This window comes from Myotis davidii, unplaced genomic scaffold (assembly GCF_000327345.1).
Source record: "Myotis davidii unplaced genomic scaffold, ASM32734v1 scaffold1, whole genome shotgun sequence".
NCBI classification, from domain to species: Eukaryota; Metazoa; Chordata; class Mammalia; order Chiroptera; family Vespertilionidae; genus Myotis; species Myotis davidii.
Window position 1 is genome coordinate 4,630,048 of NW_006294681.1, and position 8,679 is coordinate 4,638,726.

The following is an 8,679-nucleotide window of genomic DNA, read 5'->3' on the forward strand; positions in this document are numbered from 1 at the left end:
CTCCTCTGGCTCTCAGTGTGCTTTTCTTTCCTTCTAGTTGTAGAATTTACACTCAGCCAGCCTTCCTGCAGTTCTGGATGATGTCCGTTTTGTGTTTTTGAAGTATTATTCAATTGTTTTGGGAGGCAGCAATTTCCCGGTGTTTATCTATGCCACCATCTTAGTTTCTCCGATCATCATTCTTTACTCCCTTACTATATCAATTAGGGTTATAACAAAGAAACAGAACCAGTGTGAGATAGATGATAGATCGATAGGGATAGATAGATGAATAGATTACAGATGGAGGTTTATTGCAGATAATTTACTTATATAATTGTGGAGCTGCCAGGGCAACTCTGAAACACATAGGGCACTTTAGAAGACTGGAGACTCAAGTAGGAGCTGAAGCTGCAGTCCACTGGTAAATTTCTTCCTTTTCTGGAAAATATCATTTCAACCTCTTAAGGCCTTCTAACTGATTGGATTAGGCCTATTCAGAGTATCCTGGATAATATCTTTTACTCAAAGTCAACTAATTATAGATGTTAATCACATCCACAAAATACCTTCTCCACAGCACTAGTGTTTGATTAACTGGGTCTAGCTACGTTGACTCATGAAACTGACCATTACACATATTTTCTGACATAAGATCTTCCAGTTTCATCTAATTTCTCTATCAATCCTGGAATCAGCTCTTTCTAGCTTCTTTAAGGAGACAATGGTATTTAAAAAACCAAGATATAGGTTTCAGATGTGCTTATTGCTTTGGGGTTATAATTGTTTATAGACCCGAGCAGACAGAGCTAGGAAATATGCATGTGTGTTGAGGTGTGTGTGTGCATGTGTGTGTGTATGTGTGTGTGTCCCTCCTTTTCTGCCTTCTTTTGCTTTATTGGATATCTTTTAGAGTTTCATTATATAGTAATTCCTCTATTTGTAGCTATGCCTCTTTGCAATGTGTGGGTGTGTGTGTGTGTGTGTGTATGTGCGTGTGTGTACCTTAGGGATTACAACATAGTTACATATCATAATGTATTTAGTGTAAATATTGTATCCCTTTAGGTCAATGTACAAACCACACATTGAATTTGTTGCCCTATCCTTTGTGTTTTTGTTGTTGTGTATCTTACATCAAATACATTTTAAATTTCACAGTATGTATACAGTACGCTATTATTCTGCTTTAAACTTCATATGGCTTTAAAGTCCTATATAATAAAAGGCTAATATGCAAATCGACTGAATGGTGGAATGACCGATTGCCATGAGGCACACTGACCACCAGGGGGCAGACGCTTGATGCAGGAGCTGCCCCCTGATGGTCAGTGAGCTCCCACAGGGGGAGTGCTGCTCATCGGAAGCCGGGCTCATGGCTGGCAAGGACAGCAGCGGTGGTGGGAGCATCTCTCGCCTCTGCAGCAGCACTAAGGATATTCAGTGCGGGGAGCGAGCGGACCTAAGGCATCAGTCAGATGTCCCCCGAGGGCTCCTGGATTGGGGGAGGGTGCAGGCTGGGTTAGGGACCCCTGCCCCTGAAAGCACGAATTTCAGGCAGTGGCCCTCTAGTATATTAAGAAAAGCAAATAGACAGAAAGATACACACGGTTTATACATGCATACATACATACAACAAAAAGGGGGAAAAGTCTTCTATGTGTATCCAAATAGCATGTCAAATAGTCTATTTCTTTACTTATATAACACTAATTCTAGCTGGCAGCATTTCCCTTCCAAGTAAAGAATTTCTATTAGTATTTATTTATAGTGCAGGCTTGCTGATAAAATTTTCTAACTTTCTTTTTTCTGAAAATGTTTTGATTCCAATGTAACTTTTTATATTTTTGCCAGTTATAATATTCTCCACATTATTGTTTCTGATGAGAGAGAAATTGTCCATCATTGTCATTGCTCCCTTTTATATAACATTTTTCTCTGTTTTCTACATCTTCTATTTATTTTTTAGTGTTCAGAGGTTTAACCATGATGTGTTGTATATTTCCTTCCTCCCTTCCTCCCTTCCTCCCTCCCTCCCTTCCTTCCTTCCTTCCTTCCTTCCTTCCTTCCTTCCTTCCTTCCTTCCTTCTTTCTTTCCTTCCTTCCTTCCTTTTTCTTCATGCTTGGTATTTTTAGAGCTTCTTGGGATCTTCATTTTGTTGTTTTCACTACAGCTGAAAATAAGTTCATATTTTGTTTTGCCCCATTTTCTTCCTCCTCTTTTTCTGGGCTCCAATTATACATATGTTAATCCATTTGCTATTGTATCACTAGCCTCAGTTCACATTATTTTCCATTGTTTTTCTCCCTTATTTTACATTTGATTTATCTTCAAATTCACTGACATTTTCTTCTGCCATCAATATTTTTAATTCTACACACCTTAATTTCTATCTTCTAGAATTTCCATTTGGTTATCTTTTAATTGAGTTTCCATTATGCTGCAGGTTTTTCCTTTCTGTTCATTTATAATGACCATTTTTTTAAGTTACCATGGTATTGATATATTTATTATTCTAACTCTAAAATTCTTGTCTTCCAATTCAAATATTTGTGCTATGGAATCTGTTATTATATACTATCTTTTTTAAAGCTCTTGTTCTCATTTTCCTACTCCTTTTCTTGTCTAGTAATTTTTTATTGGTATTGGGCATTTTAAATGATACATTCATTTGTAGAGACAGAGGCTTTATACTCTTTCATCTTATAATTGTAGGTTTTGTTCTAGTAGGAAGTTAACTTTATTAGAATCAAATCCCAACCTCTATCTTCCCTAGAATGGATAGCAGCTGAAAATGTGCAGTTCTTCCAATCTTCTGGCTATTGCTTTTCACTGGGAATCAAGGAATTGGGCCGAGGTTATATGCAGTTTTAAAGATTCCCCTTCTGTGGTTCCCTAATTTCTGAAATTTCTTATTTATTCCCTATGTTTCCTAGCATCTCCCAATTCAATATTCTGACTCCATCAGCCAGTAGGACAATTTACCTGTTTTAGTGCTTTTGCCACATGATACACATTCTAGGCTGTTCACGTAAGCAAAAAGTCATAAAAGCACAAATTTTTATTCAACAAAGTTCTTTTATTTTAAGGGTAGATTTCTCTCCATATTCTAGTCACTCTCCACTGCCTACATATAGTTGTTCATTTTTTAAAAAGATTTTTCTAGTTTATCATTATTGTCTGTAACTTTGCCTTTACCAGAAGTGGGTTTTCCATTATATAATTTTTAAAGATGATATTTTTGGAGGTTATATAATGTATTCAACTAAACATATTGATAAAAATTATATTATCTTTTAATGAATATGTTTCACCTATTCAATTATATTACAAGTTCAGTGAGGGTTGACTTTCTGTCTTCTAGCTCTTTGTCATCTTATTCTGTGACACTGGTACTCAGCGAAGATTTTATAATAATGAAGAATGCCAAGTGCAAACTTTTAGTTTTATTATTTTTGATATCCCCCCCAAAAAGATATCAGTTCTGAAATGTATGTCAAATTTTACTAATGGGATTAGAGATTCCATAGCTCTAGTTTACAAGTAAGCAAACTATAGCCTGCAGGCCAAATCTGGCTTACTGCCTATTTTTGTGTAGCAATATTTATGGAACACAGCCAAGCTCTTTCATTTATGTATTGTCAATGGTTGCTTTCACACTGCAACGGCAAAACTGAGTAGTTGTAACAGCAACTGTATGGTTGGCCAAGGCAAATATATGTAGGGTCTGGCCCTTTACAGAAAAAGTTTGCTGATCTTTGCTTTAGTAGATCAATGTGAAATAGTCATTAGTACATAAAAGAAGTGGTTCAAACTGCATGTTTCATTGCACATCAATATTTTGAGAAGCATCATCTTCTTTTGTTAATATGCTAGACAACAGACTCATTGTGGCAGGCAGAATAATAGCCCTGTAAAGATGTCCTGGGCCTATTTCCTGGAACAGGTAAATATATGACCTTCCATGGCCAAAAGGACTTTACAGATGTGATGAAGGACATGATCTCAAAACGGACAGTTTATTTTGGATTGTCCAGATGAGCCCAAGATAATAAAAATAGCCTTTAAAAGAAAGAATCTTTACTGGCTGTGAGGTGATGATGGAGGAAGGACCAGAGAGACGTGGTGTTGCTAGCTTTGAAAAAGAAGGGGGCTATGAGCCAAAGAATGCAGCTGTCTTTTAAAAAATGAAAAAGGATATGAAATAAATTCTCCCTTAGAGCCCCAGAGAGGACCATCACCCTGCTGACACCTTGATTTTAGTCCAGTGAGATCTGTCAGACTGCTAACCTACAGAACTGTAAGATAATAAATTTTTGTTATTTTAAGCCACTAAGTTTGTGGTGATTTATTATGGCAGTAATAGAAAACTGATGCATTCATATACTCTAATGCACAAAGGAATGAATTCACTGCATAATTATTGAAAAATTATACTACAAATTAGAAATATATTAGCTAACCACAGAACAGAGCAGAGCATCTCTCACTGAGTCAGCTTTATTTTCCCAGCAGCATATTTGAAGCATGTGTGAAAGGAAGGCAGTTCTTAGGGCCTTCATTGGGTTATGGTTGCCAGGGAAACCATTTTACTTGGCAATCAATATGTTCAGTATGTCTCTGTTGCTTTGTGCTTAACTGCTAGGCATACTATTGCAGAGTGGTCCATGGAAAACACTGGGAAGGATAAAAGGAAAACCCTAAAATATTAATATTAATAAAAAGTCTGGATAACTTATTCCTATTCTTATGAAGCTGAAAAAAATTAATAAAGACGAATGGATTTCTTTTATTTTTGTGCAAACTGAATAGACAGAGATTTATTTTTCAATAGTAAATTAGCAGGGCTAAATAAGGTTCCTAAAATTCTCTTGCAATGACATAAAAGCAAAGATATAGCTCAACCATCAGCAAGCCAAGGTTTTCTCTTTTAAATTTCCCTCTCTTTCTCAGTATCTATCTATCTATCTATCTATCTATCTATCTATCTATCTATCTATGTATTTATCTATTATGTATGTATCTATGTATTTATTTATCATCTATGTATCTATGTATCTATGTATCTACCATCTATCTATCTGTCATGACTATCTTATCTATATACCCCCTCTCCATCCTTCTCTCTCTCTCCAACATTTTTCCTCTTAACTGTCTTTCAATTAAGAAATATGAAAATATAAAATAGACTTGTATTTTAAGGACTCTGGTCAATTGAGAGTGTTAAATTCTATTCATGGTCACAAAGACTCAAGGGCTGCTTTAATAATGCCCTAGAAAGACAGAGGAGCGTGCTATTATGTGCCCCTAGAGAAAAAGAAAAAAGTGCTTATGGAGGGATTTGGAGCACCAAGGGACTATTTCTCGTGCTATGTCTTTAGGTCATAAAGTACTGTTTCTTAAACAATGTAAAGTTGACTGTTGTCTGCTTGATCACAGCCACACAATTTCAGGTTGGTAGATAGCAATTGGAGAAGAGAGTCAGAGCATGATAGAGTGACACAATGGCTCTTTCCAAGTTAGCAAAGGCTAGTTCTTGAGACACATTCTAAGTCTAGAAACCTGAGGGATGTAACATATTCACATCAGTGCAGTTGCTTTTACTTTTTGCATATAAACCATTTTGAAATACATTGTAGTGAAAATGTATAAATTTGAAATCACCTTGATCAGAGAGATAAGCAGGCAAAAAGAAAAGACTCAGAATAACAAAATAATAAAAGAGCAAACATAAAAGAGATTTTTAAAATCCCTCTTAAGGAAAGTGGAGAATTACAAGTGGATAAATGCATATTTGTATCTATGTTTATTAAATTCAATAAAAATTTCACTTCTGCATTACTTTCTCTTGAACGCAATAAAACTCTGGAGCTGTGCTGTTATGGAAGATGAAGTCTTTCTTCCAAAGATAATAGCTAATAAATCTAAAAGACTAAATTCAGATTTGTACCTAGTCCTAAAAGGTTCAAAAAGAATGCCAGAAACAGTTTAAGTTGAAACAATTAACAATGAGATTTTTGCACTATTTAAAATAAGAATAAAATTGCTTTAAAATATTTAAGAGCTATATAGTTACTTTAAAGATAAATAGTTTTATATAGTTCCCACATATTTGTTCCCTGGGATTCAGTTTTTTAATCTATAGCATTCATTGCTTAATTTGTGTATTGAAACTATTCACATGTGAAATGTTTCTTTATTCTGATGATAAGACTGCATGGGATGACTGAGCCTCACTAGCCAGGGTCAAACTGTGCCTTTTGGGGGGCATTCTAGCATGTCTTGTAACTTTTCATTGAAAGCCAGATGTTCTCTATCAGGTAAAAAGAACTGAGGTAAAATGGGGCGTTAGTATGAGGTTTTATGTTAATCTAGGTATGAGTTGGGCTGGGCTTAATGTTTGTTACTGTATATAGAGAACCCTAAAGATTCCACCAAAATCTACTAGAACTGATAAAGGAACTCAGTAAAGTAGCAGGATACAAAACAAATATCCAGAAATCAGTTGTAATTTTATATACCAATAATGAACTATCAGAATGGGAAACGAACCCCATTTACAATTGCACAAAAAAATATACCTAGCAATAAATTTAACCAAGGATGTAAAAGACCTGTAATCAGAAAGTTATAAGGCACTGAAAAAAGAAATTGAAGCAATAAGTAGAAGCATATTTTGTGTTCATGAATAGGAAGAATTAACATCATTAAAATGTCCATACTGCCCAAAACAATCTATACACTCAATGCAATTACTATTAAGATAGCAATGGCATATTTCACAGAAGTAGAACAACTATTTCAAAACTTTCTATGACCACAAAAGACATTGAATATCCACAGCAATCTCAAGAAAGGAGAACAAAGTTGGAGGAATCATGCTACCTGATATCAAACTATATTATAAGGCCTAGTAATCAATAAAGCATGGTACTGGCATGAAAACATGTATACAGATCAATGAAATAGAATAAAGAGCCCAGAAATAAAACCACATTCTTATGGTCAATTAATATTTGACAAAGGAGACAATCTTGAACATTTCTCATAGCAATATTTTTTTTCTGATATATCTCCTCAGGCCTGGGAAACAAACAGAAATAAACAAATGGGACTAAATCAAAATAAAAAGCCTTTGCACAGCAAGGGAAACCATCAACAAAATGAAAAGACAAACTACTGATTGGAAGAACATATTTGTCAGTGATACATCTGATAATATCCAAAATTTATAAAAAACTTATAAAAATCAACAGCAAGAAAACAAACAATCCAATTAATAAATGGATAAAGGACCTAGATAGACACTTCTCCAAAGAGGACATACAGATTGGCCAACAGACCTTTGAAAAGATGCTCAACATCACTAAACATCAGATATGCTACTTAAAATCACAATGAGATATCACTTCACATCTGTCAGAATGGATATCACCAATAAATCAACAATCAACAAGTGTTGGTGAGGGTGTGGAGAGAAGGGAACACTAGAGGATTGTTATTGGTAATACAGACTGGTACAGCCACTGTGGAAAGCAGTATGGAGTTACTTCAAAAATTAAAAATGGAAGTGCCTTATGACCTAGTGATTCCACTTCCAGTAATATATTAGAAGAAACCCAAAACACCAATTCAAAAAAATACATGCACCCCTATGTTCATTGCCGCATTATTTACAATAGCTAATGTTTGGAAGCAGCCCAAGTGCCCATCAGTAGATGAGTGGATAAAATAGCTGTGGTACTGTCACACAATGGAATACTTCTCAGACGTAAAAAGGAAGAAAAGCTTACCTTTTGTGACGGCATGGACGGACCTGGAGAGTATAATGCTAAGTGAAATAAGCCAGTCAGAGAAAGATAAGTACCATATGATCTCACTGACATGTGTACTAAAATGAACAACATAAACTAACAAACAAAATAGGAACAAACTCAGATACAGAGAACAGACTGACAGCTGTCAAGGGCAAGAGGTTGGGAGGGCTGTGAAAAAGGTGAAGGGATTAAGCAAAAAAAAAAAAAAAGAAAACATCAAAAAACCCAAAAACTCATAGGCAGAGATAACAATATGGTGATCATCAGAGGAAAAGATGGGTAGGTGGTGGTAGAAGAGGGTAGAGAGGGGGATAAATGGCGATGAAAGGAGACTTGACTTGTGGTGAACACACAGTAATATCTACGGTTGATGGATTATAGAATTGTACGCCTGAAACCCATGTCATTTTATTAACCAATGTCACCTCAATAAGTTCTATTAAAAATAAGTAAATAGGTAGAAAATTGACATTTTACTAGTTTTGTTCCTAGAGTTCATAGATTGCCAAAGGAAACCGAGAGGAAGTCACCATTCATACCTTCAATTCCCCTTTGAGAAAACCCTCTTGCTGCTGCTGGCCCAATCACCCACCCTGCCTGGAGTTCAGAGAATGTGGTTTTCAGTGGTCCTCTGTCAGTCCTCCTTCTGTCACTGTTACACGTTTTCCTCTTAAATTTGGATGGAACATTTTGAATAGCGAACTAGTTAAAGACAGCGTGCGCTGCTTTGAGAGCCAAGACCTCTCTCTTCACTCTGGTAATGACATTTTCTTTTGTGAGATGAAGTTTCCACTTTTCCACAAAAGCCCCAATTTTTCACTAAAAAAAAAAAAAGTCTGAAGAAATGTCACAGCTAAGGAAAAAAGCCTCAGCTTTCTTTTA